This window comes from Triticum aestivum, chromosome 7A, assembly GCF_018294505.1.
Source record: "Triticum aestivum cultivar Chinese Spring chromosome 7A, IWGSC CS RefSeq v2.1, whole genome shotgun sequence".
Taxonomy (NCBI): domain Eukaryota; kingdom Viridiplantae; phylum Streptophyta; class Magnoliopsida; order Poales; family Poaceae; genus Triticum; species Triticum aestivum.
The window spans coordinates 457,660,522-457,683,278 of NC_057812.1; positions in this window are offsets into that span (position 1 = coordinate 457,660,522).

Here is a 22,757-nt window from a genome sequence, read left to right on the forward strand (position 1 = left end):
CGACCGCGGCCGCTGCGCCTCCTCCCGGTCGTCGAGCGCCGCGCCTCCTCGCTCCGGCCGCTGTCCCCGCCGATCCGGCCACCTCTCCGGCCTCCCTCGTCGTCCGGCGAACCCCACGACAACTCCGGCGAGCGCCAAGTCCGGCAAACCTCGAAGTCCGCGCACTGCTACAGTAATCTCAGATCTAGATCTGGGGTTGACTTTCTCCCTGAAACCCTAATTATTTAGGCATCTTCATCGCATCATAACTTTGCATCCGTAGCTCCGTTTTGCGCGTGTAGCACATAAAAATGTTCGACTCAGAGAGCACAACATTTCATCTCATTGAATCATTTTCATTTGAGCTCATCTTCATGCCAGAAATGCTGTTGGAAGAGAGCTATTTGAGTTAATTGTCAGATCTGCTGCACCAAATAGCTATTTGTCATTTTTTCCATGATTAATATGTGCATGATATGCTCCTGAGTTCTACATGTGTTTCGTTATATACTTTGTCATCTTTACAGAGGTGCTATCCATGTATTTTTGTGACATGTGTGGTGACTAGCACAAGCTTGCAAAGTGGTGCATTCGTTAATGCTGATTTCAGGGACTTAGAAATTTCACTAAGTCCTTGATCTGTTTTTTCCAATATGCCATATGTTCATGTTGTTTTCTAGTGACCCGTGCCTCTTTTGAGGATGATCAGTAAGGATGATTTGTTAACATTGTGGTGCTCTATCCATCCATGTCTTTGTTTGCATTTATGGAGCACCCTAGCTTGAGTCAATCGAGCTCTACTTTTGCTATTTCATAATTCCTGGCAGATTGTCTACTTGTTACCGATTTTTCCGAGGGTGTTGTTGTTGATCCGTGCATGCTATGTTGTTGTTCCTGCCATGTATAGCTTATAAAATGTGTATTCTTGATGGGTGTATGCTTAGATTGTCATGCCTTGCTCTGTAGTGAGTGCATCGAGCTCGTAAACATGCCTACTCGTTAACAGATTTGCATGTTCCAGTTTTTTCACTAAGTCTATAACCTGATTATGTTTTTGCCATGTTCACATTCTTGCAATTGTATTTTCTGATCCCTTTTGGCTCAAGGTCACTAAGGGACTTTTGTTAAGCTCTTTGAGTAGATCCATGCCATCCCTTGGTTTGCCATGTTAAGTTCCTGTAGAATATAGTTTTCATGCTCCAAAGTGGGCTACCTGATCTGAAATTCCAGGCTTGTGTTAATTTCACCAACTATGAAACATGTTTACCAGTTGCACTTTTGCCATGCTTGTTTGAACCTGTTAATGGATGAATTGGTTGTAGCTCAGTGTTCATCTTTTGTCAAGCATTATGATGGATCCCTGCCATGTATTTTGTTGTCATGTTTGAGTGCTGTAGCATAATTATCTTGTTGCATTTAGATGGCTAGTTGCTGTTTATCGCAGACCGGTGCCATATTTGTTTTGCTTGCCATTTCCAAACCGTGCATCCGATTCCAGTGATCTTTATATCGATTTCAACCGAAATCACCTCACCTTTCCAGTGGCACAGTTGGATTTCCAGGTTGAGGCCAGGTTCAATCATTCCTTGTAAAATCTTGCGTATGCATCATATATCACATCCCGCATAGCATACCATGTTTGCATCATGTTGTTTGAGCTTTGCACATGGTTGATTTTGTTCCTTCTGCTTGTTTATCTTGTTTGGGTAGATCCGGGAGATGAGTTTGCTAACAAGGAGCCCATTGAGTTTGCTTTCAAGGATCCAGTCAACTCTGACAACTTTGCAGGCAAGATGATCATACCCTCGAAATCACTTCTATATTTTCTTTGCTAGATGCTCGCTCTTTTGCTATGCCTATGCTATGATGCCTACCACTTGCTTATCTTGCCTCCAAAATTGCCATGTCAAACCTCTAACCCACCATGTCCTAGCAAACCGTTGATTGGCTATGTTACCGCTTTGCTCAGCCCCTTTTATAGTGTTGCTAGTTGCAGGTGAAGATTGGAGATCGTTCCTTGTTGGAACATTGTTTTATTGTTGGGATATCACTATATTATCTTGTTATCTTAATGCATCTATATACTTGGTAAAGGGTGGAAGGCTTGGCCTTTTGCCTAGTGTTTTGTTCCACTCTTGCCGCCCTAGTTTCCGTCATATCGGTGTTATGTTCCCGGATTTTGCGTTCCTTATGCGGTTGGGTAATAATGGGAACCCCTTGACAGTTCGCCTTGAATAAAACTCCTCCAGCAATGCCCAACCTTTGTTTTACCATTTCCCACCTAGCCTAATCCCTTTGGTTTTCGGAGCCCAAGGGTCATCTTATTTAAACCCCCCCCCAGGGCCAGTGCTCCTCTAAGTGTTGGTCCACCTCGTGAGCCGCCGGTGGCCACTAGGGGCAACTCTGGGCTGGCCTACCGTTAGTTTATACAATCTGAGTGTGCCCTGAGAACGAGATATGTGCAGCTCCTATCGGGATTTGTCGGCACATTCGGGCGGTGTTGCTGGATTTGTTTTAACGTGTCGAAGTTGTCTTATAGAACCGGGATGCCGAGTCTGATCGGAATGTCTCGGGAGAAGGTGTATCCTTCGTTGACCATGAGAGCTTGTCATGGGCTAAGTTGGGACTCCCCTGCAGGGATTTGAACTTTCGAAAGTCGTGCCCGCGGTTATGGGCAGATGGGAATTTGTTAATGTCCGGTTGTAGATAACTTGATCCTTAACTAATTAAAATGAATCAACTGCGTGCGTTACCGTGATGGTCTCTTCTTGGCGGAGTCCGGGAAGTGAACACGGTGTTGGAGTAATGTTTGCGTAGGTTGTTCCATAGTTCTTTGTTTGTGCTTTGCCTTCTCTTCTCGCTCTCTTTTGCGAACAGGTTAGCCACCAAATATGCTAGTCGCTTGCTGCAGCTCCAGATATTACCTTGCCCTTCCTATAAGCTTAAATAGTCTTGATCGCGAGGGTGCGAGATTGTTGAGTCCCCGTGGCTCACAGATTACTTCCAAACCAGATGCAGGGCCCGATGACTCCGTTCCAGATGATGTGCTTGAGCTCAAGTGGGAGTTCGACGAAGACTCACGCCGTTACTATGTGTCTTTCCCTGATGATCAGTAGTGGTGCCCAGTTGGGGCGATCGGGACCATGTCGCATGTTGGGGTTGATCTTTTTTTGGGTACCATAGTCGGACCATGAGTGTATTGGATGATGTAATGCTATTTATGTACTTTGTGTTACGTGGCGAGTGTAAGCCAACTATGTACCTTTCCCCTTATTATCTATTTACATGGGTTGTTGTGAAGATTACCTTACTTGCGACATTGCTTTCAATGCGGTTATGCCTCTAAGTCGTGCTTCGACACGTAGGAGATATAGCCGCATTGAGGGCGTTACACTTCTGCCACAAATGACCTTGGAAAGCACCCTTGCAATGGAGGATTGAACAGAGTTGTTGAAAATTAAAAAACAAAAGAATAAGGTTGTTGTGGGCTTATGGAAAATGTCTCAGAATTATGAGGTGAAATTCTGCCACTAACGGAACCAATAGATTGGATTGATGTCAACGAGGAGACGAGAAACCTATTTCACCGGGAGGATATATGAAGAACTTGGGTCATTTATGAGCACCATAAATAGCAATAATCCTTAGGGAAAGCTTTAGGTGAAATATTACCCAAGAAAACTCCAATGAAGAGATTGATGGGTTGCAAAGGATAACAACTTGCAAATCCCGACACACGAAGGGAAATTGTCAAGGTGACATAACACCACCTCAAAAGATAAGGTAGAAAGAATTGCAACAGATGAAACAAACACCATTGCAAAGAACTGAGAATTTGATATCGCTAATGTTGAAATGATTGAATCCACTTGAAGAGAAACACACCGGATGAGAAGAAAATGAGATGACAAACTCGATGATCAAGAAGGATTAGTATTCACATAGGAATATGAGAACACCTCTTAGGAAAGGTATGGAATCAACACTTGACATGAAGCAACTCGAATACCACAAACCAAAACAAAACAAAGGATTGACTTGCAGAATAAACTGGAACAAACATATGATAGATCTTGTATCGTATCATGTATCTTTGAAAGATATCCTATGAGATACTTGAATTCCCACTTATAAACTCCCGAAACTTTCTGGTTATGCAAGCAGGTGTTGGGGATACAGGGGAGGCATAATATCTCACCCAAAATAACAATACCTACATCCAGCTGTATCCATCCTTCAACACATAACCAAGAAACCTTCGGAAATCGTGTACCTCAACCTTCGAAAAGCATTCGTTATACGAGTTATGGCAATACTCCTGAACTCCCGCCCCAGTACTGGGTGTCGAGGTTATCTCACCAACAACTGCATAAAAAAGATTTTTGATGTCGGCGAAATTCAAGTATTCCAGAACTGCAACGATAAAATTGTGACGACAACACCTCGGAGCTCAACTCCCCGGGACACTGCCACAACCCCTAAATGTCAGGAGGCACCAAGAACAAATGTTCTCGTCACAAGACTATCGGAACGATTCCAAGATACCCGCATGATCCTAAAAAATAATTTTGTGAAATTTGAGGAGAGGAGAGTCAAAACTTCTACGGCAGGAGGCCTCACCAGAGCGACAAAGGGACTGAGGAGTAAAAAGAATCCTACTCTCCAAATCCTAAGACTCAAAACATTTTGTTCTAGACTCAACAACGTCAGTGATTCGATCAAGCAGGGGGCTCCTAAGTCCGGGATGGCTCTAATTACCAACTTGGAACACCCACAATGCGGCTATATCTCCCACGTGTCGGGGCACGACTTAGAGGCATAGCCGCATGGTAGGTGTGTCGCAAGAGGGGTAATCTTCACACAATCCCATGTACTGAATAAGAAAGGGATAAAGAGTTGGCTTACAATCGCCACTTCACATAAATACAAGTTAAAAATACATCATCCAGAATACAATCAAGGTCCGACTACAGGACCAAAATAAAAGAAGACAACCCCAGATGCTAGATCCCCGATCGTCCCAACTGGGCTCCACTGCTGATCAACAGGAAATGAAACAACACAACGAACACGATCTTCATCGAGCTCCCACTTGAGCTAAGTCGCATCATCTGCACTGGTATCATCGGCACCTGCAACTGTTTGGAAGATTCTGTGAGTCACGAGGATTCAGCAATCTCACACCCGCGAGATCAAGACTATTTAAGCTTATGGGTAGGAAAGGGTAGTGAGGTGGAGCTGCAGCAAGCACTAAGAATATATGGTGGCTAACTTACGCAAATAAGAGCGAGAAGGGAAGCAACGCAATGGTCGTGAACTAGATGTGGTCAAGAAGTGATCCTGAAACTACATACGTTCAAACATAACCCAAGAACCGTGTTCACTTCCCGGACTCCGCCGAGAAGAGACCATCACGGCTACACACGCGGTTGATGCATTTTAATTAAGTTAAGTGTCAAGTTCTCTACAACCGGATATTAAAAAATTCCCATCTGCCACATAACCGCAGGCACGACTTTCGAAAGTTTAAACCCTGCAGGGGTGTCCCAACTTAGCCCATCACAAGCTCTCACGGTCAACGAAGGATATTCCTTCTCCCAGGAAGACCTGATCAGTCTCGGAATCCCAGTTACAATACATTTCGACAATGGTAAAACAAGACCAGCAAAGCCACCCAATGTGCCGATAAATCCCGATAGGAGTCGCACGTATCTCGTTCTCAGGGAAACACTGGATGAGATGGGCTACGAGTAAAACCAACCCTCGAGTTTCCCCGAGGTGGCCCCTCAGGCGGCTCGGTTCGGACCAACACTCAGACGAGCACTGGCCCGGGAGGGTTTAAATAAAGATGACCCTCGGGCTCGCGAAAACCCAAGGGAAGGTTATAGGTTGTTAGGAAAATGTAAAACCAAGGTTGGGCCTTGCTGGAGGAGTTTTATTCAAAGCGAACTATCAAGGGGTTCCCATAACACCCAACCGCATAAGGAACGCAAAATCAAGGAACATAACACCGGTTTGACAGAAACTAGGGCGGCAAGAGTGGAACAAAAACCAGGCATAAGGCAAAGCCTTCCACCCTTTACCAAGTATATAGATGCATTAATTAAATAAGAGATATTGTGATATCCCCACATATCCATGTTCCAACATGGAACAAACTTCAGCTTCACCTGCAACTAGCAACGCTATAAGAGGGGCTGAGCAAAAGCGGTAACTTAGCCAAACAACGGTTTGCTAGCAAAGGTGGGTTAGAGGCTTTACATGGCAATATGGGAGGCATGATATAACAAGTGGTAGGTAGCGCGACATAGCGATAGAGCAAACAACTAGCAAGAAAAGATATAAGTGATTTCGAGGGTATGGTCATCTTGCCTGAAATACCGCAAGGAAGAAGAACGGGTCCATGAAGAAGACAAGCGGACGTAGTCGTACGGATCCTCACAACTCCGGAATGAAACCGAAGCTAACGAGAGAAGCAACCCGGAAAGAAGCAAGCAACATAGTAAAAAACCATCACATAAACATGGCATGATGCACAACCAAGTATGATGCATGTCCGGTTTAATGAGGCATGGCATGGCATGGCAAAGTGCACAAACAATACTACAAATTAAGTGGAGCTCAATATGCAACGAGTTGCATATTGACGGAACACCACATTCAAGTTATTTAGTTCGATCTCGTTTATGTATCCAACAATATTAAATGTTGATTAACTTGGCAAGAGGTGAAGCATAATTAAACTAACTATCTAGTCAAGTTTAAATGAGGCCGGAAACAACAAACAACAATTTCAGAAAATCCTCATGAGCATATATTAGATTTGGTACTGTTCTGTCCTAAAGCATATTTTAGACTTGTTTAACATGCAAAGTAATGCCACCATGTTAACCTATGCATTTTTCTACCCCATTTACATATAAAGTTTATTTAAATCTGAGCTACAGTTATTTAGTTATGACATAAAGCATTTTAGCATGGCATAAGAGCAAATTTAAACAAACAACATTTTAAACATAGATGAAAGTTGCAAATTATTAATCTACACAAAATTCTAAGCATTTTACATATATAATTTAGATACATTGTCGGGGAAACTGATCCACGAACACCTATGGGGCCGGCGGACCGGGCCCCTTTCGGTTCGGCGGGGGGCGGAGATCGCCCCAAGAGCAGATCGAGGCGAAGCACACAAGCAGTTTACCCAGCTTCGGGGCTCTCCGGAGAGATAACACCCCTACTGCTGCTTGTTTGATTATCTTGTGTTCTTGCTCCAGAGAGAGAGAGCGTAGTGTTTTTCTGGGTTACGAATGGGTCGAACCCCCAGAACCGAACCCCCTCTACGTTGCGCATGGGCCTCCTTTTATACGCTAAAGGGGTCACCGACAGGTGGCAACGCAGAGAAGGGTACAAATGTAAAAAGTGGGGTGGTTGGTACAGTTACTTGTATAGTGCACCCTACCTAACCCTGACGGCAGGGGACAAGGGCATTAAATGCCCGTCTGGGTCGCCCAAACAGTGCAGAAAAGGACCGTCAGGGGCGCCACCGTTCGCCACGATGGCGATCTTGTCAGCTTCGCATGCCACTGAGCACCGCTGGCTGCACAGCCTCCCGCCACGCGCGCCTCGAGAGGCCCCCAGGGCGACACATTGGTGGATGCGCTGGAGCGTGGGTACAGAGTGGCCGCCTGCCGCGGCAAGCGCCTTGCCGCTGTTGTTATCCTGTCGGGCCCGGAAGCTTGTCGCTCACCGGGCCTCGAGGTACCTTGGTTGGTCTTCCCGGCAAGCTCCTCTTGCCGGGGCCTTGTTGCCTTGCCGGAGCGCGTGGCGCGTCGCGGCAAGTTCCTTGGAGTGCCTTGGTTGGCCTTCCCGGCAAGCTCCTCTTGCCGGGGCCTTGTGTCCTGAGCTTAAATACTTTGTTCTTGAATGGCCCCAAGGGAACCATGGAGGATCTTGGCGTTCGCCCGGCAAGCCTTGGCGTGGGGTGCTGCAACTGCCCGTGCACAAGTTCGGGGTACTAGGGTACCCCTATTCTAGTACACCGACAGGAGCCCCCGGGCCTGGGCCAGACACGGTGCCGAGCGCTGTTGGGCCAGGCCCAAGACAGGGCACGGGCATACGTGGACTAGGCCACGCCGAATCTCGCTTCGTATCCACCGCGCTCTCCCCTAACGGCACGCGTTGAATGCGGTGTCGTGCGAGAGATCGTGGGTGGTTCTTTATTCGGAAGGGCGAAACGTCCGCCCCGTCCCTCTTTATAAGCAGAGGAAACAGGGGCAGTTCGTTCCCCCTCGCTGGTTGCTACTACTCCGTCTTCACGAACCTCCGCCGCCCCCCTTCTTCTCGAAGCCGAGAGAGCAGCGCTCCGCCCCCCATTGCCACCAGCATCACCAACGCCGTCGACCTCCCCCACCACCTCCGCCATGGCTCCGAAAGCCGACAAGGGAAAGGGCGTGAAGTCGGCCGAGGCGCAGCGGCTCGCGGCGCTGCGGAAGGAGCGGCGATCTTCTCCCCCCAGCTCGGCGTGAAGGAGCTGAGGGAGTACTTCTACCTCTTTTGGGCGACGGAGACGCGGGCGCATCCGCGCACGAGGGTACTCCCGGCCGCTGCTTCGGAGCTGGCTCCAAACGGGTACCCATTCTTCGCGCTGTTCTTCTATTGCGGGCTCTGCTCGCCCTTCTCGGAGTTCTTCTGCGATATCATGAACACCTACGGCTTCCGCCTCCTTGATTTCACCCCCAACACCATTCTGACCATGGCAGTTTTCGCACACTTGTGCGAAAAATTTGTCGGAGTCCACCCCAATGTTGCCCTTTTCCGCCACTTCTTCATACCTCGGGTAGAGAGAGGAGATCCGCTTGCCGGAGGGATCGCTTGGATCTCGAGAGTCGGCAAGAAGGAGGCGTACTTGGAGGGTGAGCTCCACAGCAAGTGGGATGAGTGGAGAGCGGAGTGGTGCTGGATCGTCGAGGAGAATCCGCAGCCCTTCACCGCCGTGCGCCAAGCTCCAATTGTGCGCGGCAATGACTGGAGCAATGTGGCCCCGGAAGACGAGAGGCTGCAGATCGCCATTACTAGGATCCTTCGCCTCAGGCTTGCCGGGCTCACTGTAGGCGCTGTAGGCGCAGATTTCCTTCGCCGCCGCATCTCCCCCCTGCAGGAGAGGGGGTGGCCCGCCTGGGAATTCAAGAACTCAGCGGACATCATGAGGCTGCGGCCGGGCCTCAACTACAACTTCACCGTCTTGGAGCTGGACGCAATGCTCATGGAGTTGTTTAAACGCGACCCCCAGCACCCATTCACGCTGCCGAGGGGCGTCGTTCCATTGTGCAACAATTCTTCGCTTGACCGGATCCGCGCCATGATGCCGTTGTGCGATTCACACGGAATCGTTCCAACTTGGCAAGAGCCTGCGGATGACGTCGTGCAAGCGTTCTTCGACAACTTGGAAGAAGTGCCGGTCCACGCTGACAAGCAGAAGAGCCTCACCCGTGACACCACTGACGAGGAGCTGCAGCGCATCGCCACTAGGGCGGAAGAGGTTGCGGCCGCAGCTGCCGCGGGTGCGTTCGGGTTCACTGTAGAGGAGGCGGAGGCGGCAGAGGCGGCAAACCGCGCCGAGCGCACGGAGTTCATTGGCGAGGAAGAGCCTGCCGGCTCTGAAGCTGAGCCGAGCGAGGCCGGCGAGGAAGAGCCCGAGCCTTCAGAAAGCTTGCCGCAGGCGGAGCCCCCGGCCCCGCCAAGAAGGCGTCTTCACAGGGCCGCGGACGTAGCGGGGCGGCAGACGGGTCAACATCCGCCGAGCCGTGCGACACGCTCTACCGCGGCAAGCAATGTTGCCGCGGGAGCACCTCACGCAGCAGCGGCAACTAGAGCAGGAACTTCCCGGGCCACCGCCACCGCCCCCGCCAAGCGGGCAAGGGACCCTACTCCTCCGCCTCGCCGCACCGGAGGGGAGCCGGACTTTGATCTTTCCGCGCTCAGCTCCGACGAGGAGGAAGAAGAGTAAGCTTCTTTGGTGCTCTTGTAGTTCTTCAATTTTGCTGTTTTTATCTTGTATCTGACTTGCTTCAATCTGGACTCCTTTCTTTTCAGGACGCTGGCCCAGATATCGGCGAAGAGGGCCAAGGCCGGGGTGATTATCATCGAAGATGACCCCACCGTGTCAGCAGGGGGTGGGTCCGAGACCACCTTGACGGACCCGGCAACCACTCCTCAAAGCAGCCCCCAGCGCAGCCCCCAGCGTAAGTTCATAGTTAGCTTTCTGCTATCGGGCGCGGATGAGTGCTTTTTCCTTTGTTGATATCTTGCTTGTTGATTTGTGTAGGAGCAGAGTAGCCACATCAGGAGCGCCCGGAAGCTGGTCCCGAAGTGCCATCTGCTTCGACTATGCCGCCAAGGGAGGGGTTCCCGATAAGGGAGCGCTCTCCGGCAAGGGAGAACTCTCCGGCAAGGGGCAGCACCGTCGATCCTGCGGCGGCCGAGACCGCAACTGCAGATCTTGGCACAGGTAATTCACTTGTCCAAAAACTTTCCCTTGGGTTCTTCTTCTTCTGATTTTCTTCTCTTGGATTTTTGATTGATTTTTCTCCCTTCTTCGTTCTTCAGACCCATCTGCTGCTGAGCCAATGGAGACAGAGGGCGCCGGCGAGGAAGGGACCGGTGCTGATGAGGCCGCCGGCGAGGAGGCCGCCAAGGCTGCCACCGCAGAAGCTGGCGAGGGGTCGGGTGATCGCACTGACGACCCTGAGGCCGCAGGAGCGCCAGGCGCTGCACCGACCGCCGATCCTTCTGCCGCTGCTGTGGGGCCGGGCTCCGAGGAGCCCCAGCCTGGCGCCTACTTGAAGGCCATCGACGATATCTTCATCAAGCTACCCTGGGCGTCGAGCTCCACGACGCCGGTCGAGGGGGAAACTTTTGATGGGGAGGTGCTCGCCTCTGCTGGACTGTCGTTGGTCGACGCGCCTAGCAGCAGTAGTGGTGAGCCTGAGGAGGAGCAGCTGTTGCGGAAGCTGCTGTCACTCTACCGTGCACGGCAAGCCAAGCTGGCTTCCTAGGAAGCGCTTGTCGCGAAGGCGGGAGTTGACATGGAGAAGCGCGCGGAGGAGCTCCGGGGCCAAAATCAAGAAGCTCTCCGGTCCTTGGCACAGGAGCGGGAGCGACTCGACGAGGAGCGCACGGCCTTCCTTCTCGAGAAGGCCGAAGCTGAAGAGGAACAAAGGCTGGCCGCCAAGAAGCAGTCTGCGCGAGAAGGCGAATTGGTGCAACGGAAGGCCAACCTCGACAGCTACGAGGAGGAGCTCGCCGAGCACGAGCAAGCACTTGGCGGGGCGCTCAAGGAAGCAAAGGACGCTGCCGCGATCGCAGAGGCCACCAAGAAAGAGCTGGAGGAGAAGGTGGCGCAGCTAGAGGCCAATATCGGGAAGAGCGGCGAGGAGCTTGCCGCGCTCAAGCGTGAGCGTGAGAAGGATGCTGCCACCCACGGTGAGCTGCAAGGTCTTCTCGCTGAGAGGGGCAAGGAGCTCAGCGCCGCCAAGGATTCCAATGCGGACCTGGAGTTGAAGCTGGCCACGCTGATGCAGACGCTGGAGGCCGCCAAGGAGCGGGAGAAGACCTTGTCGGAGAAGGTCAAAGCTAACAAGGCGCTGCTGGAGAGCATCGCAGTTACCCAGAACTCGTTCAGAGACACTGTGGAGCACTGGACCGAGGGTCTGGTGAATATTGCCGCAGTCATCGACGAGGAGCTGGCGCAGCTGGGGATGGAGGACTTTGGGTATCCCTCCAACGAGAATCTCCAACCAAGCGCCAAGCTCAGCTTGTTCTGCAAGGGCGTGGCGACGGCACTCCAGCGGCTCCGGGAGAGGATCCCAAAGCAGCTGGCCGACGAGTCGCGCAAAATCTGCGCCGGGGTTCTCTAGAAGGTGCTGATGAAGGTGGCCTTTCGCAATCCAGGCCTCAGCTTCACCAACGTCCTCAAGTCCTTGCCGCTAGATGCCGATCGGGACGCACTCAAGGCCCTTGTCGCACCCATTGTGGACAAGGTGAGCGAGATCAAGAGAGTCGAGGGCGGACGTGTAGACTAGGCCGCCTATTTCTTCTTTTCCCTTGTCGCTGCTAATCATGTTATGAAAACAGTCTGTTAGAGCTGCGACTAGTTATCCTGTAATATAACTTTATTTCTGTTATCAATTGCTATGTTATTTCCTCTACTAGATTCCTTCCTTTGTATGTTTTTACCCTACGCTTCTAGGGAACTTGTCGGCGCAGGCACTCGAGCCGCGAGCGCTGGGTGCGGAACTTCAGCAGCCTGCTGGTGGCGCTGCTTCCGACAAGAAACCTTATCGCGACTAGATGCAGCACACTTAAGTTGTTGAGCGGACTCGAAACAAAGTAAGGGCACAACTAGCCACGAGTTGGTTCCTCCGCGCACAGGTTTTTCATACAAAGCAGGGTCGTTCGAGGAAGATAACTCAAAAATTTAAAAAGTGATTTCTCAAACCTTGGCAACTTAGCTTTTTTGTCGTTTGCTTCCCGGCAAGGCAAAACTTTGCTTGAACGACGCCTGGTCCATACCACAATCTTCTCCTTCCCCCCCGGCAAACTTGTGTGCGAGGGAATCTTCTTTTCCTTTGTTGAAAAGAAGAAAGAAGAGAAAATAATAATATGGAGCCCTTCGGCTCGTTATTGCTTACCGGATGTAGGTGCTGCAGAAAGTGTCAGATAACACATGCAAGAAAGAAACTAATGCATGAAATGGACAAGTTGTGCTGAGCACATGGGGTTTTACTTATGCACGGGATCTGCGCCCGGCTTTGTACAAAGGATTACATGCAACAGCGGAAAGACTTGTACAAAAGGTGGTTGCCGGAACGGGTTTCGGCAACCGCGCCCTACGGGAAAAACTTACAAAGATGTTCTATGTTCCAGGAGTTGCTCACTGGAATGCCATCTTCGGTCTCAAGGCGGACAGCGCCGGGCCTTGTGACTCGTTTCACCCGATAAGGGCCTTCCCACTTCAGCGTCAACTTGTTGGAATTCTTGGCGGACTGAACGCGCCGAAGAACAAGGTCGCCTTCCTCGAAGCTTCTGGCCTTAACTTTGCGGCTATGGTAGCGGCGCAAAGCTTGCTGGTATCGAGAAGCTCGTACAGCAGCCTGAAGACGATCTTCCTCAAGGAGCAGCGCGTCGTCTTGTCGCAGCTGTTCTTGCTCAAGCTCATCATAAGCTAGCACTCGAGGCGATCCGTATACGAGTTCTGTGGGGAGAACTGCCTCTGCCCCATAGACTAGAGCGAAAGGCGTCTGGCCAGTGGCTCGATTTGGCGTCGTTCTGATCGACCAAAGAACCACCGGCAGCTCCTCGATCCAGTTTCTTCCGCACTTGCGCAGCCTGTCGAAAGTTCTGGTCTTGAGCCGGCGCAGCACTTCAGCATTTGCCCTCTCTGCTTGACCGTTGCTTCTCGGATGAGCAACAGAAGCGAAGCAGACCTTGGCGCCAAGGTCTTGGACGTACTGCATGAAGGTGCGGCTCGTGAATTGCGTGCCGTTGTCGGTGATGATCCTGTTGGGGATCCCGAAACGGCAAACAATTGACCTGAAGAACTTGACTGCTGACTGTGCTGTCACCTTCCTCACTGGCTGCACTTCCGGCCACTTTGTGAACTTGTCGATTGCGACGTACAAGTACTCAAAGCCCCCGACAGCTCGGGGGAAAGGGCCGAGGGTATCGAGCCCCCAGACCGAAAATGGCCAGGATAAAGGGATCGTCTGGAGAGCTTGAGCTGGCTGGTGTATCTGTTTGGAGTGGAACTGGCACGCTTCACACTTGGTTACTTGTGCAGTTGCATCCTGGAGGTCTGTCGGCCAAAAGAAACCTTGCCGGAAAGCTTTGCCGGCAAGTGCTCTTCGCCAATGTGGTTGCCACATATGCCTCCATGTATCTCTGCCACCAGCTTTTGTCCATCTTCCCGGCAAATACACTTCAATTTCACACCGTTGAGTCTTCTTCTGTACAGTATGCTATCGACAAACTGGTACATACTTGACTGTCGGGCTACTTTTTCCGCTTTTTCTTGCTCTTCGGGAAGTTCTCCTGTCTGAAGGAAATGGACAATCTGTTGTGCCCATGCTGGAGCTTGTGGCTCGACAACAAGGACTAAAGGCACATCTGCTGCTGCGGGAACATCCTCTTCTACGGCAAGGACTTGCGGCCCTGCTGGAGCTTGATGTTCCCCGGCAAGTTTGCTGGAGCAAAACTTGTCGGGAGCGTCTGCTTCAACGGAACAAACCATAAGGCTTGCCGGAGCAGACTGCCCCTCAGCATCCTTGGTGTTGATCTTGGGGACTTTCTTGGCGGCGGCTTCGGGGAGCTCTGCCGGAAAGTAGTCACCAGAAACCAACTTCCTCTTCTTGCTTTGTCCAGTTGATGGTGTTACGGATGGTTGAGTCAACTTGAGCACAAAGATCCCTGGTTCCACAGGTAACTTTAGTGCGGCGCACTTTGACAGGCCATCAGAAATGACATTCTGAGCTCTTGGGATATGCTCCATCTGTAGGCCGTCAAAGTGCTCTTCTAGCTTCCTCACTTCATCAACATATGCTTCCATCAATGGACTCTGGTAGTTCTTGTTCACTTGGCGGACGACAAGCTGTGAGTCACCCCTGACAATGAGCTTCTTGATCCCAAGGTCTGCTGCGATTCTGAGACGGGCAAGCAATCCTTCATACTCTGCAGTATTGTTGGTTGCTTGCTCCTTGGGGAGAGTGCATCTGGACTACGTACTTGAGGTGCTCTCCAGTGGGCGCGACAAGCAGCACGCCCGCACCGGCGCCTTGCAGCGAGAAAGCACCATCAAAGTACATCAGCCACTCTCTGCTTGCCTCTTTGACGGGGATGCTCGTCTCTGGAATTTCTTCATCTGGGGTTGGCGTCCATTCTGCTATGAACTCTGCCAATGCTCTGCTTTGGATAGTTGAAGTGCTCTCAAACTTGAGGCCAAAGCTTGACAGTTCCAGCGCCCACTCGACAATCCTGCCTGTTGCTTCTGGATTTTGCAGTATCCTCTTCAGTGGAAAGCGAGTGACGACTGTGATCTCATGTGCTTGGAAGTAATGGCGCAGCTTTCTCGAGGCCATGAGGAGGCCGAAAAGCAACTTTTGCACACCAGAGTACCTTGATCTAGCCCCCTGTAGAAGGGAACTGACAAAGTAAACTTGACGCTGCACCATTCTCTTCTGCACCTTATCATGCTCCTGTGCAGATCCATCTCTGTCGGGACCAGAGCTTGTCGGCGAAGCCCCCTGCTTGTCGCTGGATGCATCTGCTGCGGTTGCTGGCTCATCATCTGCCTCCCTCTCCGCCACTAACGCAGCACTAACCACTTGATTGGTTGCCGCTATATACAGCAGCAACTTCTCTTGCGGCTTAGGTGCGACAAGCGTTGGAGTGGAGGACAGGTATCTCTTCAAGTCCTACAGTGCAGCCTCCGCCTCCGGAATCCATTTTATTGGACCTGCCTTTTTCAAAATTTTGAAAAATGGCAGGGCGCGCTCAGCAGATCTAGAGATAAACCTGCTGAGAGCAGCCACGCAACCGGCAAGCCTTCGTACATCCTTGACGCGCTTTGGTGCTTCGATCTGCTCAATGGCCTTGATCTTGTCGGGGTTGGCTTTAATTCCCCGCTGAGACACGAAGAACCCGAGAAGCTTGCCGGAAGGGACTCCAAACACGCACTTCTCGGTGTTAAGCTTGAGGTTGATCTTGCGCAGATTTGCAAATGTCTCGTCTAAATCTTGAATCAGGGTCGCCCTGTTCTTGCTTTTGACCACTATGTCATCCATGTAGGATTCCACATTTCTGTGCATCTGCGGCTCAAAAGCGTGGTGGACTACCCTTGCGAATGTTGAACCAGCATTCTTCAAACCGAAAGGCATCCGTACGAAGCAGTATGTGCCACACGGGGTGATAAATGCGGTTTTCTCTTCATCTTCTTCTGCCATGAAGATCTGATGGTATCCTGAGTATGCATCAAGAAATGAAAGCAAATCACATCCGGCTGTGGAGTCAACAATCTGGTCAATGCGCGGCAAGGGAAATGGGTCTTTGGGACAAGCTTTATTAACATCAGTGAAGTCAATACAAAGCCTCCATTTCCCGTTAGCCTTGCGCACGACAACAAGATTGGCCAACCACGTGGGATGGAGCACTCCTCTGACAAGGCCTGCTGCTTCCAACTTCTTGATTTCTTCTGCGATGAATTCTTGGCGCTCCACTGCCTGTTTCCTGACTTTCTGCTTGACGGGCCGCGCATGAGGACAGACGGCAAGGTGGTGCTCAATTACTTTCCTAGGAACACCGGGGATATTAGACGGTTGCCACGCAAACACATCGACATTCGCCCGCAGGAAAGCAACGAGCGCGCTTTCCTATTTGGGGTCAAGAGTGGCGCTGATGGTGAAGTTACCACCAGTGCCGTCCTCCTTGGCGGACACCTTCTTGGTCTCAGGTGGAGCTGCCATTGCCTTCTTACACTTGCCGGTGGAGCTCGATGGTGCATCCTCGACGGTAGCGCAGCACTCCGAAGAGGTGCGCTTGCCGGAGTGGGCATCAGAGCTCTTGCCGGACTTGGTCTTCTTCTTCCCCCCGGGAGCTTCAGCGGCAAGTGTCTTGCGTTCTGCTGCGGCTGCTGCTTCCCGGTAGATCTTGTCGGCATAGATAAGAGCATCCTTCTTGTCGCCAAGGACAGAGATGACACTTATCGGGCCTGGCATTTTCAGTACGTTGTATGCATAGTGAGAGGCTGCCATGAACTTGGCGAGTGCCGGACGGCCAAGGATTCCATTGTAAGGTAATGGAAAGTCAGCAACATCAAACATGACCCTCTCAGTCCTGAAGTTCAGCTCGCTGCCAAATGTTACCGGCAACGTGATCTTTCCCTTCGGCTTGCTCCTTCCCGGGTTGATTCCTTGAAATGTACCGGTCTCTTCGAGCTCGCTGTCAGGGATCTGGAGTTTCTGGAGCACCGCGGAGGAGATCAGGTTCAAGCCGGCCCCGCCGTCAACTAGCATCTTAGTGACCTTGAGGTTGCGGATTGTTGGTGAAACCAACATCGGCAAGCACCCGACCGCAGTTATGCGATCCTGATGGTCCTCAATATCAAAGATGATAGGCGTGCTGGACCATTTCAGAGGCTTGCGTGACTCGATGGGTGGTTCTGCTGCATTAACTTCCCGCACCCACTGCTTGATCTGGCGGTGCGAGGTATGCAGAGAAGCACCACCGTCAATGCACAGGACCTCTGTGGCTTTCTGGAACTCCTGCTCATCAGTCTCCTCATCATCCATGTCTTCGTCGTCGTCGTCATCTTCATCCTTGTCGCGGCCGCGAGGAGGTTTGTCTCCTTGCCGCTGCTTGGCCTTGCCGCGGCGTCCTCCTCGGCCGGGATGTTTCTCGTCGGATCCTCCAGCACCTTCCTGGGCCTTCTCCTTGTCGCGCCGCTCGTATTCAGCTTTCTGTTGCTCAACAAGCTGCTCGACTTAACTGCAGCTCTGAAGATCATGGCCCTTGGTGCGGTGGATCTTGCCATACTGCTTGTTGGTGCCGTCCTGCTTGTCGGCGACCGCCACCTCCGCGGCAACCTCCTTGCCGGAGTCACCAGCTTTGGCTTTGTTGGCGCCACCACCGTTGCCGGACTGCTCAACAACTAGCACCTCTTTGCCTTTCTTCTTCCTGTTGTTCCGCCGCCGGTTTTTCCTTGCCGGGGCAGCATCTTCACTGTCAGATCCTCCCGCTCCTACATTCTCTCCGGGGAGTCTCCTCCCTTCTTCAGCACATGCACATTTGTCGGCCAGTGCATATAACTCACTGACGTCCCTGATCTTGCACATCGCCATTTCCTCCCGCATCATGCGGTTTTGCCCATTCTGATGGAATGCGCTGATCACCGCGACCGGGTGGACGTCTGGGATGTTGTGGTGCACACTGCTGAATCTCTGGATGTGCTTGCGCAGGGGCTCTCCTTCCTTCTGGGCAAGCAGATGAAGATCACTCTCCTGGCCATGAGGCTTGTGTCCGCCTGTGAAGGCGCCGACAAACTGATGGCACAGATCAGCCCAAGAGGATATGGAGTTGTCCGGCAAGTGCATGAGCCAGGATCTGACATTGGGCTTGAGCACCAGCGGGAAGTAGTTGGCAAGGATCTTGTCATCCCGTCCCCCGGCAGCCTGGACCGCAATGGTGTAGATGCTGAGGAACTCTGAAGGATGCGTCTTGCCGTCGTACTTCTCCAGTACGTCTGGCTTGAAGTTCTTCATGCTGGGCCACTGGACTTGCCGCAGCTCACGAGTGAATGCAGGGCAACCTACCGCGTACGGCAGATCGCCTGGTTCCCCTGGCGCATGCATGTCAATAGAGGGCCCAGCGCGCTTGTCGGATTGACGCCGCGCTTCTCTTTGGCGCTCGATGCGAGTTTGAGTGTCTTCTTGTTGTCGATCATGAAGAACTTGGCGCTGATCGCGACGAGCTCGTGGATCCGACGATGCAGTGGAGTCGTTGTCGAGGTGGATCCGACGAGTCGGCGATCTTGGCCTTCGGGTGGTAATTGCATGGTAGTTGCACCTCCACCCGTTTCGTCACCACCGGCTCGCGCCCGGCAATCCTGCCGCGGCGGCGACGCGCTCGGCCGCCGTGGAGTGTCGCCGTTGGCGTAGCCGATGAGACTCTGAATGGTGGCCCTCCATTCGTCGATCTTGTCCGACGTCGGAGGGTAATCTAGGAACAGTTGAGCTCGCGCCAAAGCTTCTGCTGGAGTGGTGGGTGGCAGTGGCGGACGGCGCGAGGAGCGGGATGTGCTCGGACTTCTAACTATGTTAGAAGGAGCAGTATCCCGTCCAGGCGACCGTGCCCCGCTCGTGCCAGCATGCTGGTCTTGAGCGCCCCGAGATCCACCAGCTTGGTCTTGGCCTATCATGCGTATGGCACTGCGAATGTCATGACACTGTTGGTCTTGCGCCTCCTGAGAGTGGCGCGGAACATGTACAGTCGCTGAGGTTTGTGCAGCCTTGTCCTTGGACCTGGCAGCATCATAAGCTTCCTCGTTGACGTCCATTCTTCCGTCGGCGTCCATTCCACCACCCGTTTGCTCCAATGATGGCGGAAGTGACGTGGACGGAGCGGCTGCCGCCGAAGTCTTCTTCTTCGGTGGCATGTTGATGAAGGGAATGAAGATCTAGCTCGTGTGAACGCCGGATCAGGTTCACACAATCTCGACGCCCCCTACCTGGCGCGCCAAAGATGTCGGGGAAACTGATCCACGAACACCTATGGGGCCGGCGGACCGGGCCCCTTTCGGTTCAGCGGGGGGCGGAGATCGCACGAAGAGCAGATCGAGGCGAAGCACATGAGCAGTTTACCCAGCTTCGGGGCTCTCCGGAGAGATAACACCCCTACTGCTGCTTGTTTGATTATCTTGTGTTCTTGCTCCAGAGAGAGAGAGCGTAGTGTTTTTCTGGGCTACGAATGGGTCGAACCCCCAGAACCGAACCCCCTCTACGTTGCGCATGGGCCTCCTTTTATACGCTAAAGGGGTTACCGACAGGTGGCAATGCAGAGAAGGGTACAAATGTAAAAAGTGGGGTGGTTGGTACAGTTACTTGTACAGTGCACCCTACCTAACCCTGACGGCAGGGGACAAGGGCATTAAATGCCCGTCTGGGTCGCCCAAACAGTGTAGAAAAGGACCGTTAGGGGCGCCACTGTTCGCCACGATGGCGATCTTGTCAGCTTCGCGTGCCACTGAGCACCGCTGGCTGCACAGCCTCCCGCCACGCGCGCCTAGAGAGGCCCCCAGGGCGACACGTTGGTGGATGCGCTGGAGCGTGGGCACAGAGTGGCCGCCTGCCGCGGCAAGCGCCTTGCCGCTTTTGTTATCTTGTCGGGTCCAGAAGCTTGTCACTCACCGGGCCTCGAGGTACCTTGGTTGGTCTTCCCGGCAAGCTCCTCTTGCCGGGGCCTTATTGCCTTGCCGGAGCGCGTGGTGCGTCGCGGCAAGTTCCTTGGAGTGCCTTGGTTGGCCTTCCCGGCAAGCTCCTCTTGCCGGGGCCTTGTCTCCTGAGCTTAAATACTTTGTTCTTGAATGGCCCCAAGGGAACCATGGAGGATCTTGGCGTTCGCCTGGCAAGCCTTGCCGCGGGGTGCTGCAACTGCCTGTGCACAAGTTCGGGGTACTAGGGTACCCCTATTCTAGTACACCGACATACATTAAAACTGAGCACCTCCCCTGCCCTCTCAGACCATCAAGGTTTCTGACCATCAGATGTCTATTTTGGGTTGTTGCTGGCCGTCGGATGGATGTCTAATCCCGAAGTAATCAGTGGGCTGGTCGTCCTAGGGAGGCTATTCCGGTGGAAAAATCGGTGGCCTCTGGTTGATAGGGCCAGGAAGCCCATCTTGCGGTTGGGAAAGGACAACATGAAGGAGAAAAATACGTGATGTGGCTTCAGTCATGATACGTCGATACGGACATTGAAGGGGCAGCAGCGATCCCTCCCACCCCTAAAAAAAGCAGCAATCCCTTCCTTGTACTCCTTCCTCGCGGCCGATGAATCATGCTGCCTCGGCATTGCGGTCATGATTCTTAGCGCCTCCACGATGTTGTCCAGTGGCCGTTGTCCTCATTCTCCGGTCAGTTTCAACAGGGAGGGCACCTGCAAAAAAAAGTTTCACCAGGGAGGGGATCCACTCTCGGATCGGCGGTGACGAGGGGGTTCACTATGCAACCGACGCATCAGGGAAGGACTTCGATGCAGCGGGGGATGGTCTCCACTTCGTGGATGTGTAGGGCGCCAGCCTCAAGGAATGATCGTTGGTTGCGACCTAGGTTTGCCCCTACACAAATGACTCAGCAATGCAAAAGGGTCCCTACTTCCCCATGGCATCCGCTGGTACAGACCATTCCCTTCCCTTTATCTTGGATGCTCTTATAACCAGGGTACTCTACTGGTTTGGATTTGTACTTTCAACATTTCAAGAAGTAGTATTCCAGTGCAATCAGAAAGTCACCCAGTTGATAGGAATTTTGAGCACAAGGTGACCAACGTGTGTTGTTTACAACAAAATTATTATGTTTATATTCTTCTCAAACATTATAGAATGGTAATACAATTATCAATAGATCAAATTGATTCATCTTTTCCAATAAATCTGACAGAGTATGGTGAAGGCTCTGAATTCCAGTGTGTATATTTGTTTATTTTTAAAAAATTATGCGTGGTTAGCTCTCTATTTTTTGTCAACTGATTTAATTTATCTTTGTGTTACAAACTAACTTCCTTCATGCTAACATATAAGCAACTTGCTCCTCCGCACAAGATTCTCATCGATCCACTCTGTTGCAGGCCCTCACATTCAAGTTAAGTTCTTTTACTTATTCATTTTCTTGAATTATTAGCTTTCTTCATCTGATCATTATTATGGTGCATGTTGCACATCATAACTTATTTATCAGAGAAGATACAATTTATCTTTTGACCGTCGATTGAATGTTTCTAATATTGCTTGATTTTTTTTATAAAATCAGTTTCTACATGTCGCTAATTCATCTCATTTGTCGGCTTGTTCAAGGACATCTAGAACAGATGTGTTACATTTTCATTTCTCTAGCAGTTATTTGCAAAGGAAACAATGTTATTTTGGTTTGTCGGAAAGTTCGGTCAAGTCTCCCATTTGTTATATTTACTTTTTAAGCATACCAGTTTAAATATTTTAATATTGTCAACAAGAAGGCCCAGGATTATTTAAATTTCATAGTACTATAAATCAATATGTTCTACCAACAAGTGAGTATATATTATGGCCACAATTGAATATTAAAGTTCAACTACTTCAGATTATAACTTTGTTCTATTGTAAATGTTGCTCCAATACAATACTAATCCGAAAATATGTGGAAGGCCTACATGGGTGATTTCAGGGTTCAACTCAGGATTTTCCAAGGCCTTGTTGATCATCAGGATGCGCACCTTGGACATCATGAATTATTTACCACATTTGAGATGCCGAGAAACCACCCACCGAGAGAAATATTATGTATGTTCACACTTGGATTTTTACCAGAGGTAATAGGTTCAGTTTTGGAGTATAATTGATATGCCAAGAACATAGATCTATTAACGAAAGTATATCATTTATGCACATATATATGTTTTATTTACTCCATACTCACCATAACCATTGAGCTGAAATTCTTAGCCTAAGTAGCCAAGTTCACTCCACCATTAGCATACGGAAAGATACTGGCCTTTATCATTACAAGTACATATACATGCATGCAGACACACTTTAGTCTGAACGTAGGGAATTTCCACTAAAGAAAGTGATTTCCTCTATATCATGTTTGAGACAAAGCTACCAATATATGGTCTAGGGCTTGAGAATTTTTTTTCTGAGGTAGGGCATTTGATTTCTGCCCCATTGCAAATTTCTCACACGTACCGTAGTCATGTTTGTTAGTGGAGTAAATAATCATATTCGTAAGTGAATTATTTTTCTTAGATTTAGTGGTTCTATCTGCAGTTCAAGGGGAAGTTCTCTATATACCATTACGGTTTTTGAAATTTTGCATCATAAAGCTAGGCCATGAAATGAATTGCCATGTTAACTTAATTTAGCAAAAAGAGTATTTGGGTCTATATATTTGTATCAGTTCCTAAAATTACAGTGCCAAAATAGACGGGCGCAGAAACGCGTGCCATCAATGATCTAGTTTGTTTTAATATGATGCA